The following is an 11,178-nucleotide window of genomic DNA, read 5'->3' as shown; positions in this document are numbered from 1 at the left end:
CAGGAATCTAAACAGTCAAAGATATTAACTATTTTGGAGCATTAAATGTGAGGAAAATGCCCACAACAATATAACTAATTGTTAATAACTACTGCGTTTTGCATGAAAACGATAAGCAATATAAACAGAAAATACCCTAACTTTAAATAAATATCTTCCATGGGAAGAACATTTGTTATTCTAAAAGGTTATTTTCGAAAATTGAACAAGGAAGCGCCTTACAATAGATGAGGTCCACTGGTGTATTTATGTAATAATTCTATACGAAGGTCACAGTATAGGAGGCCATTCTTCGTGATTTTGAATATCTCCATCAAAACTTCTCGTACCTTCGCTCGCTGCAAAAAGCCTCAGCGGTTCTAATCCTTCTCTGTAACTGAAGTCCTTCTCCGTAGAACCATTCTCACAAATATTTTCTGCAGCCCCTCTCTAATAGTTTCCTAAACTGTGGTACCCAGACTTGGTTACGATACTCCATTAAAGTATTTTGCTGTCAACCTCTGCGTTTATAAATAACACCCAGGATGCCATATGCTTTATTAACCACTCATATCTTAAATTTCTGCCATTGGTCTCCGCTGGAGCATTCAAACAATTTTTTAACGTCTCCATGATATGACAGAGACTAAAGTGTGCACTTTGCAGCGAACCGTTACCTAAGAACTAAGCGAGTGACTGGCTGCGGCCTCGCGCAGCCCATTGAGAAGCGCTCGAGCCGCGGCCGCTTCACCCACAGGCGGCGGCGGTTTGTTTATCCCTCCGCCGCAGTGCTGGGCGCCATCGGATCCGGCGAAGCCGCCAACGCTGCAGCCTCCGCCCAGAGTCGGCACCGTTCTAGGGTAAGTGTCCGACGCGGGGACCATGCACATCGCTGCTGTTGGATGGGATGGAGTGAGGTGACGCTGGCTCCTGTCCCCGCCCAGGCCCGGCCCGCTCCACCCCCTCCCTTGCCCGCTCCACCCCCTCCCCTGCCCGCTCCACCCCCTCCCCTGCCCGCTCCACCCCCTCCCCTGCCCGCTCCACCCCCTCCCCTGCCCGCTGCCTGTGTCAGCGCCTCCTCAATCAGTGCCTCTGCTTTTGCTCCACAGTGCGGATTCTCTCAGCCTTGGCTCTGGCTCCTGCAGCTCCACATTGATCGCTTGTGTCCTGGTAAAGGTAGGTATTCTTCACCGGGCTACAACGATGATTGGGGGAAACAGATCGTATCATTTAGTTAATGCAGATAAATTTCGATTGAATGGAGCAAAGGTACGTTTCTGTTTCATTTAAAAGGGATGAGTCTGAAGGTGAAGTAGAGAGAGAGAATCTTGAGGTGGGAATATCTGCGGCATCTGACGATCCTCAGCAGCTTTCTAACCAGAGCAGATAGATGTGTTATATAACTGTTTTCAACCTGGATTCAAAGATGTGCTTATTTCCCTTTTCTTTTAAATTCTGGGATTCGTAAATGATGTGCCAAGTTTGAGTCTTGTGGAAGCCTATCGTTTATTTTTTTCCCCCGATCTATCTAACGGTACAGATGTAAATAGGCGTGGCCGTGCGGATCTCGGGCTGCGATCGGAATACGAGCTGTTGAATGGGCGAAAAACTAAAGCGCTTTGGTTTTCATTCCCTGATTGCAGCTGCCTCATAAATGGAATTTGGATCGAGAATCTGACTATTTTTAATTTTGCCGCAATCTTGTTTTTTTTAACGAAAGCTCTTGCAGACCTGAGATTTTCCCCGTAAATGACCTTTACTCTTAATTTTTTGTTCAGTCAGTTGACAGTAACATTTAAAGGTAAGCAGCAGTGTAAAGCGTGGAAAGTTGCGCATTTTGTCATAGTGAATTGGTGATGAGGTGGGGGTGGGAGTGGTGATTATAACGCGATGCTTCATTATGGATCGCAATGCTGCAACCCGAATGCGGTGCTTGTCGGGTTCGGCTTGCAGCTGCATTCGATATTAATTTGCACTGTAGGATAGATTGGCCAGGGTGGGGTTGGATACAATGTGAGTAATTAAAATGTATGGATTTGCAATTGGAAAACAAGCTTGATGACATTTTGAGAATACAGAGCTAATTATCCTGTTGATTGTACAGTACCGTCTCCTCCATTTCCAATGGCGTACACAGAGGGGCAGTAAAGGCATCTTGGTTTTTCGCATCCTATCTATTTCCCTAATAATCAAAATGAACTCATTGACGCTTTGTACGTGAAAATTGACCTGTCAGGCTCTTCCACGGTTTTGGAATTTTGTTGGACTTCGCAAATCGAGCTATTGAATAAACTATTCGAATGTATTCTTGAAATGATGTCGATCCTAAAGGTTCATAATGTGGTTTGGGTTTAAGGTCAGTAGTCCGCACAAAAACATTTTTTTTTCTAATACTGTAGTGAAATAACCGAAATAACGATAAAATTGTTAAAGTATAATCCCACTAACCATTGCATTTATTGGCGAGTAGGTCACACAATAAACGTAGCTAAAATCGCCGGAATTCTACATTTTAAAAAAATGTGCCCTTGTGCACAGAACGCTGTTACTGCATGACTCCTTAAATAAGGCAGCATCAAGTTCCATGGCAATCTTTCCTACCCATTCTCTTTACGCTAGAGCCTACGTTGTTGCTGAAAATAGTGATAATCCTGAATATAATTGCTTTATGCTTAACGTGCGTCTCTCCCAGTGCCCACTTTATTTTCTTGCTGATACACCACAGTAAGTATTTTAAATTTTCTGGATTAACAGGGATGTAATGATAGTTCATTCGGGAATTTCTTGGCCATCCTTAAAATATATCCTTAAGGTATTATCGGTTGCAGTGTTTGGTATACCCTGCAAGACATTAACATAATATTAAATTAGTCAGTTCTTCTGCGCAAGTGCTGTTCCATGTGGAATCTCAACTCTGCTCCCTGGTCTGCCACCGCCTTTATCATTGCATTGATCGAATGTCTTTATAGGTCAATATGTCAATCAGATTTCTTTTCATCTGCTTATTTACTAAGAAGTTGTTCAGCATTCTCCTCAAAATCATATTTCTCAAGCTGTTCCACCAACTGTAACTGCTTTTGAATTCAAGACCTACTTTATAGTGATTAAGAAACTAAATCTAAATAGCATTAATATTGTCTGATGACCAGAGTCATTTGGATAAATTGAGGTCTGTCATCAAATTTGACTGGTTCAAATTTTGTTCTGGTTTTACTTGGTCAAAATAGCTGACGTTCTATATTTGGATTGGCTGTGAATTTATTTGGAAATAGCCAATATGATTCTGAGTACTTCATTATAATTAAGAAACTTTATTTTCATTTAGAAATAAACTAATGACAATTATTTCCACATATATTTTGAATTTACTTCCGAAAAACCCTTGTTTTTCAACTTCTGTAATAAGCAAGTAAAGCTATTATTTAACTTTTCATAAGCATGTCTTCGTTGCTCAGACTTTGAGTTTAGGAGTTGGGACGACATGTTGAGACTATACAGGAAGTTGGTGAGGCCTCTCCTGGAGTACTGTGTACAGTTCTGGTTGCCATGTCATAGGAAGGGTATTATTAAACTGGAGAGAAAAAAATTTACCAGGATGTTGCCGGGAATAGTGTTTGAGTTACCAAAATAAGCTGGTTAGGCTGGGACTTCTTTCACTGGAGTGTAGGAGGTTGAGGTGTGACCTCATTGAGGTTAATAAAATCGTAAGGGGCACAGATAAGTTGAATGACAAGAGTCTTTTCTCTAAGGTGGGGGAGTTCAAAACTAAGGGGCATATTTTTAAGGTGAGAGGAGAAGGACATGAGGGGCAACTTTTCTGTACAGAGTGGTTAGTGTGTGGAATAAACTGCCAGAGGAAGTGGTGGATGCAGGTCCAGTTACAATGTTTAAAGGACATTTGGATAAGTACATGAATAGGAAAGTTTTGGAGGGATATGGGCCAAGCGCAGGCAGGTGAGACAAGTTTAGTTTTGGAACATGTTCGGCGTGCAGTAGTTGGACTGAAGGATCTGTTTCCATGCTGTATGACTCTATCTTGTAATTTCCATTCATGCAGGATTTCTTGTGCGCATTTACCTAAGTATGAGATTCTGGTTGGAATGTATTTTAAAGGCATAATACACTGGGTTTGGGGAATAGCGTGAATAAACTGCTAAAGTTTATTCATGCATAGTAATGTCATCTCACTTTTTATGTATTGTTGCTGTTTTGCAACACATTGTCATTTGTGTTACATAATATGCTTCTAAAAGGTCTGCTTGTTGCATATGTAATCGTGCTGCAGGAAAACTGATATATTCACTCCTGCTCCAGTATTGATTCCGTTAGAAGTTTAGTACATTAAAACTCTTTTAAAATGTCGATCCACATAATTCTGCTGAGTGAGGAGGATTCATGTATCTTATAAACGTACTAATTATCAGTGGTACTAGGCCATTTGACTCCTGAAGCCTATTCAGCCTTTGAATAAGATCATGGCTGATCTAAAGAGGCCTCAACTCCACTTTCCTGCCTACCCTGATACCATTTAACTCATTTGTTGTCTCTGTCTTAAAACCTAAGACCCTACCTCCACAAGGATTCTTAACCTGCTGAGAGAAAAAGAGTTATCTTCAACTCCATACAAAATGGTAGACTTCTTAGTTTTAATCCCTGCCCCTCGTTCAAGTCTTTCCCTTAAGGGGGAAGCATCCTTTCAGCATCCACCTTGTCAAGTCCCCTCAGGAAGTTATGTGTTACAATAAGATGGTGTGGTTCTTTTAAACCCCAATGGTTACAGGCCCATTCGTTCAACCGTTTATCATAAGATGTCCCGCTCATTCCAGGAATTGGTTGTGAACCTCATTTGAACTGCTTCTAATGCAATATTGCAAAGTTCTCTGGACATGCTCTCATCAATGCCCTGTATAATTATAGCAAAATCTCTACTTTTTCTATAACGTTCCAGTAGCAATAAATAACCATAACTCCTTTGGTTTCTTAATCATCCGCCGTACCTGCATACTGACATTTTGTGATTCCTGTACCAGGACACCTATAGCCCTCTGTACCTCAGAGTTCGGCAGTCCCTCTCCATTTAAAGGATATGCACTTACTCATCATGTATTTGAATATGCAGTTTTGGCAAGATTTGAAAAAAGTTGTATATGGAATATTGGATTCTTCATTTGTCTGCCAAAAAAATACATTCCATTATTTTAAAAAGCAATACGTTACAAAATACGGTATTTTGTTCATTGCCTGGTATTTGACAGTAAGTGGATGATTAAACCTTATTTAGAAACAAACCCACAGAAATATATTGCTGGAAATGGAACACTGTCCTATTTCATATATACGGAATGTTGCTATTGGTCATTGCCTGGTTTACTCTAACATGGCTGGGTGCAAGTTCTTTCCATTGTACTCCAGCAAATGTGCCTTAATTTGAACATCTCTTATGACAATAGTGTACCATTTTCGCTTTTGCTATCAGTCATTATGCACACCATAGGTGATATCAGCCATCCTTAAGATTTTCTGAATTAAAAGTTAACTAGCATCACCTTAGAGGTAGGTTTGTAATGTGTGATGGCCTGTAGGAACTAGATTATGATTTATTCCCTAACAACCAATGGGAATAGATGTCTGTGCCCAGGTATAAGTTGGATTTGGAACCAGTTCAAGATAAGAGGCTAGCTATGCCACTTACTTTTCCTGAATTAATCCTTTTTGTGACATAAAATCAATCTTAACTTCAACCAATATGAGCAACTTCCATTTTCAGTTTTATTAATTCTATCAGAAATGAAATTTTGTGCCCATTTATAAATCTTCATTTAAAATAAGGTTTCTGTAAATCACAATTTATTGTCTGTCTTAGTATTGTTTGTCCACTTGTTTGTACCACTGATCAATTGGGAGCAGAAAGCCTCTTAAGTCTGCTCTGTCATTCATTAAGATCATACTTGATGTGTTTGTGTCCCACCTATTCCAGATAAACTTTGATTCTGTTGTTTAACAAGAGTCTGTCTACATTCACCACCTCTGAGGCAGAGAGTTCCTAAGTTGCACAACCTTCTGAGAAAAATATTCTCCTCCTGTCTGACCTAAAAACTGCCCCTGCTGTCAGAGCTTTCTTGCCGGTTCGCTATTCCTGCAATTTCTGTTTAAGAAAAGTAATGTAGATGTGCCATATCATGTCTACTTCAGATTTCATCAGCAACCTAGAGAAAATAGGAAATCAGTACATTGTTCCCATAACACCTACCTACAGTTATTTCATTGGTTGCGCCTCCACACTGTTCACACCACTGCTCTTTAATCCTTTGGTCTGGTTTGTTGCCTATCTTGAACTTTCTGACTTCTTTGGTTCTACCATCCTGGTTACTTCAGGGCTTTCTATTTTCCAGAATTAGCCTAACTTTGTCTTGACTCAGACTGTGAGTGACTTTTGGATGTACTGATATTATATATCTGTCAGAGAAGGTGCTGTGGGACGTAACAATTTTTTTTTCTTTTATTGGACAATCATTGTATAAAAAACTGAACTCAGTAAAATTTCAATAAAAACAGAAAATTACAACCAAGTATGGACTGAAAAAAGTATTCCAATTACCACAGTTCCCTGATGTTTTGTCATTAATTAAATTGAGGTTTATAAATAACAGAAAGCCAGATCTTTAACTGACCCAAGCATTCAGGTTCTACAGCAAATTATACTTGAAGTGGACTTGGGTTTATAACTTTGTGGCATGATAATATATTGTGCAGTATAAGCTATAATGCTGCTGTCATTTATAAAATATGTATTCTGTGACTATCACCACTAATGTACATAATAACTTGCATCAAGCACAGTCCAAATATAGTTTTCACTGTCCAAAATAAAAACAAAATGAAAAAAAAATGTCCTGGATTTTTACAAAGTCATCTGTGTTATTGTTTCACTAAATGTCAAGAAAATATCCATCTCTGAGCCTATGTGAATTAGGAGATATATATAGCAGGAGAAGGCCATTCAAGCCTGCTCTGCCGTTCATTAATGTGATAGCTAATCTGTTTGTGATCTCAACATTAGATTCCTATCTGTCTGCACCACCCTAACCCACAAAACACAGAGTCCTTGTTTCCCTTGTCCATCAGAAGTCTACCTATCTCAGCCTTAAATAAATTCAATGATGCAACTTGTGGAAGAGAATTCCACAGACTAACCACCCACTGACATTTAAACAGATCTCCTCATCTCAGTCTTAAAAGGAAAAATGTAGACCTCATTCTTAAGCTGCGTATCCTAGTTCTAGTTTGTCATAAAAGTAGTGACATCCTCTCAGAATTCACCCGAGGGTCATGTCCCCTCAGGATGTTATAGTTCAATAAGATCATCTCTCCTTCTTCCAAACTCCGATGTTTGAAGGAGTGACCTATACAACCTTCATAAGCTAAGCCCTTCAACCCAGGAATGAATCAAGTGATCATTCTCTGAATGGTTCGAATGTTGTCTGGAAGTATAAAATTTTATAAAAATTTTGCAATCTGCACAATTTTCTCATGGAAAGCAATCAAAACATTGGTTGGTCTTAAGCTATCTTTAGTACTAGATTTTATGGTTAAAAAAAGAACATTAAGTTGTTTGAACAGAATGATTCATTGTGCATTGTATGATATAACATTTGAGACCTTTTTATAAAATAGTTTATCATTCAGCTTATGGTGATCAAAACCATTGGAAACGTACAGTAATTGATATGAAAAATGGTACAGCAGTACATAAACATGTCCCATCCATTAAAATGCGTATTAATTTTAAAATGCTGATGACTTTTAAATTGCAATCAGAAACTAACCAGCATGCTTCTTCCTTGTCCCTCCAAAAATGTATAAGTATGCTGGGTGACCTGAGGCTGCATTTGATTTTAGCAATTGTCTTTCTGGTAGACCAGTTCAAACTAACATACAAGAAAATTTGCATTAGCAAAACATTTGCCTTTAAAATATATTCAGGATTTAATAATCACTTTTATTTTGCCAGTTTGATTTTTGTCACATATTTTGACATTCTTGCATACAGAATCAAGTGAATCAACTTGATATATGAATGATTGTTTGGTTGACCACTTTGTATTGTGTATCTTGGCTTATTCATCTCCTTTTGTTTCGTAGAGTTCTGATGTAATTCCTTGAAAATTGGTCACACATGTTTTGGTTGGAAATATGAAAGTTTATAAACAGTAAAGTGGGGGCTTCAGAAGAGGGCCAGAGATTTCCAGAGCAGGATGAAGTTTTAATGCAACCTAAATTCATGTTCATTCATTTGCATGTCTTTTGTATCCAAAGTTATCTGAAGTAAATAGAAATATTTGAGTTGTGTACGTTGATTAATTAATATTGTTCTAGTTTTAGAGAATATTAAGAATTTAGAGCATATTAAGAACTTTCATTATTTTGTTAGCATTACTGTTTTCCATTTTATGTAGTCTTGATATGTTGCATGTTCTGACGTCTTGGAGTCGTAGCTGTATTTTAATTTCACCCATAGCTATTTTAGCATCAGGAAAATACGCTACCTATTTTGTTTCCTTTTAATGAACAAAAGTTTTTCCTTGTCAACTAAAAATTTCATTTTTTTTAGCACACTTGTGTTATGTTTAATGATTTAGTCAACCTAGATTGTCATTACCTCAAAGGAGTTGTGGAAGTTGATCATACAGGATCATCTCCACAAAGTCAAGCTGGCCTGTTAGGTTATTTTGCAGATAGTCAAATTCATTCCTCAGTAATGACGTTGGTCTTTCTTCAATTTCTTGTAAAATAGTATATCTGTAGTTGCTGATATTTACTGGGTTACTCTTTCAAATGGGCCTTTCCAAGTTACTGTTTGCCCGTCCCTTTATCTGTTGACTCCCTTATAATGAACATGAGTACTTCATAAATCTCCTCGATCGTGTCAAACACTTTTAGGTAAATGCTATTTCACCCTGGAAAAATATTCAAGTACTTGCAGCTTCCATTTTCCATTCATAGTGTAGTTTTGAATTAAGATCTGGTAGATTTGTTGGGATAGTCTTCTGTTTAGGACTAATCATTCAATACATTACATCATATTGTGCTTATCCTTAATTTCAAGCTCCTTTGAAATTTTTAATGTTCTTGTGTCTGCTCCAAAAAAAAATCTGGCTCATGTGTTACTGGAGGATGATTTTATTTTTAAATTTATTCAATCAATATGTTTTGGTCAAGCTGGCAATTTTATCGTGAAAAAGAATAAACTACTCTGTATATACAGTAAATAGTTAATGGTTTAATTTGACCTGAAAATTATTACATGAAGTCTGAAGTTCAAGTCAGAGTGCCCCTGAATAAAACTCCTATTGCCATTGGAATGTCCTTCAGAAAACATGCTATGAATGGTAGTGTGGTATTGGAAGCTATAGGTTTTAATTCTGAGGAACTTAAGCGTTTGTGTGCTTCTGTAACTGACCTCTGCTCTGTACTCTAACCACTACTTCTTAATGATTGCTCAAAAATAGCGTATGCAGATGTATGGGATAAGAACTTTTGGCTACAATTCATTTATGGTGTGTGGCCTATTAGAGTGTGGAGGAAATAACCTTCATCTTTGGGACATTAATGTGCACACCTTCGTTAAACAGTGGTGTAACTAAGTGTTTAATGATAAAAACAATATTCTATGTGACTTGTATCATGTTAATATGTAATCACTAAATTTGTTTCCATAATGAATCTATAACCATTGGTGCTTCACCCTAGTATTAAATAAATTAAAACCGCATCTAAATGCAACAAGTTGGAAGGACAAAATCTATCATATTGGTAAGTTTTGTTTGTGGTTCAAGTGAATAGAAGATTAATGTTTTGCTTATGTTTCGCTATACTCTACCAAGTTTCTTGCAACAGCACTGAAATGGTTTAATTGTGCATACCTTTAAATCGTTTGTTTGAGATATAAAATGTCCGTAAAAGTGTGACAGCTCTTTATATGACTATTTAACAGTTCAAGTATGTATGTTTAAAAACTGTCCAATTTTCGTATTGTATGCTGCTATCAATTCCATAATGGAGGTGCATGTTTCACATACATTTGTGAATCTGTTACAGTGATGGTCTGTTATGTTCAGTTTCATAATTTGTTTTAGAGTTAGATATCGTGTTATCCTGATTAAAATTATCCCATTTGGTTTTTATTAAAATGTTTTAATCTTACTGAATATTGCATGGACAGCAGTATAGTTCTTTCTGTTTGATTGGAAAGTGTGATCATGCTTTGCTACAGCTTGGATAATAGCGTCAATTTGCTGTGAATAAAAGGTGTGATGCTACATTTTAAACTTGTATTCTGTCTGATGTCTAGGTTATTTATTTTGTTTTATAATTAATATGCATCTTAAACTAAGTAATTATGCATTCTGTAAGCAGAAATGTAGCATCACCATGTAAAATAATCTTCAGCTTCACTTCTTATTATTGTTAATGCAGCAAAAAGCTGGGTTTTGATATTCTGACATCTATACGGTGAAATACCGCACACGTGCGTAATTCTTTCCTTTTAACTCCCAACCAAGGAGCAGTTTGGAAATTGACCTCAAAGATACTTTCCTAATCAACCTGCTTAAATGTTATGACACACCTCTGGAGCAGGTGGGACTTGAAACCCCGGCCTCCTGGCTCAAAGGTACCACACTTCTACCACTGTGCTACAATAGCCCTTGAGATTGACCTTTAAAGAATTAATTTAGGAATGATTGAAACCTGATTTGACTCATTGAAACATCTTACACTAATTTACTAAACCTGAATTAGGTTCCTATCAGGCCGATGAATGACTAAATTAACTCTTAACGAACATCAAGCGTAAAGATAGGCTACAAATGCCTCTTGTGGCACAGTGGTTGTATCCTGCCTTTGGCCTAGAAGGCCGGGGTTCAAATCCCACCTGCTTCAGATGTGTGTCATAACATGTTTGAGCAGGTTGATAAAATATCTATGAAGTACAGTTTGCCTGTAGTTATGGCGGAGTGGTTGAAGCAGTCATTGTGGTGTTTTTGTGACAGTGGTAGCCCTACCTCTGAGCCAGGAGGCCTACTTTCAAGTCTTAGTTACATATCATTAAGGAAAGAAAATAAAATGTGTAACTTAATGACAAAACTATCACTGATTATTTCAGAATAAGAGTCTAAGTCATGTAACTAAACAGATAAC

General features: G+C 37.7%; 1 protein-coding gene across 1 annotated transcript in view; it reads left to right on the top strand.

The window, feature by feature from the left end:
- Positions 1-1,058: 1,058 nt before the first annotated feature.
- The window catches only part of sptbn1 (spectrin, beta, non-erythrocytic 1), a 390,719-nt gene continuing 380,599 nt past the window's right edge, over positions 1,059-11,178 (top strand). The window contains exon 1 of the mRNA XM_048601480.1: positions 1,059-1,155. The gene's annotated coding sequence lies outside the window, so the exon portion shown is untranslated. The remainder of the gene's footprint in view (positions 1,156-11,178) is intronic.

This window comes from Rhincodon typus, chromosome 9 (assembly GCF_021869965.1).
Source record: "Rhincodon typus isolate 14 chromosome 9, sRhiTyp1.1, whole genome shotgun sequence".
NCBI classification, from domain to species: Eukaryota; Metazoa; Chordata; class Chondrichthyes; order Orectolobiformes; family Rhincodontidae; genus Rhincodon; species Rhincodon typus.
This window is presented reverse-complemented; position numbering and strand designations above follow the sequence as displayed.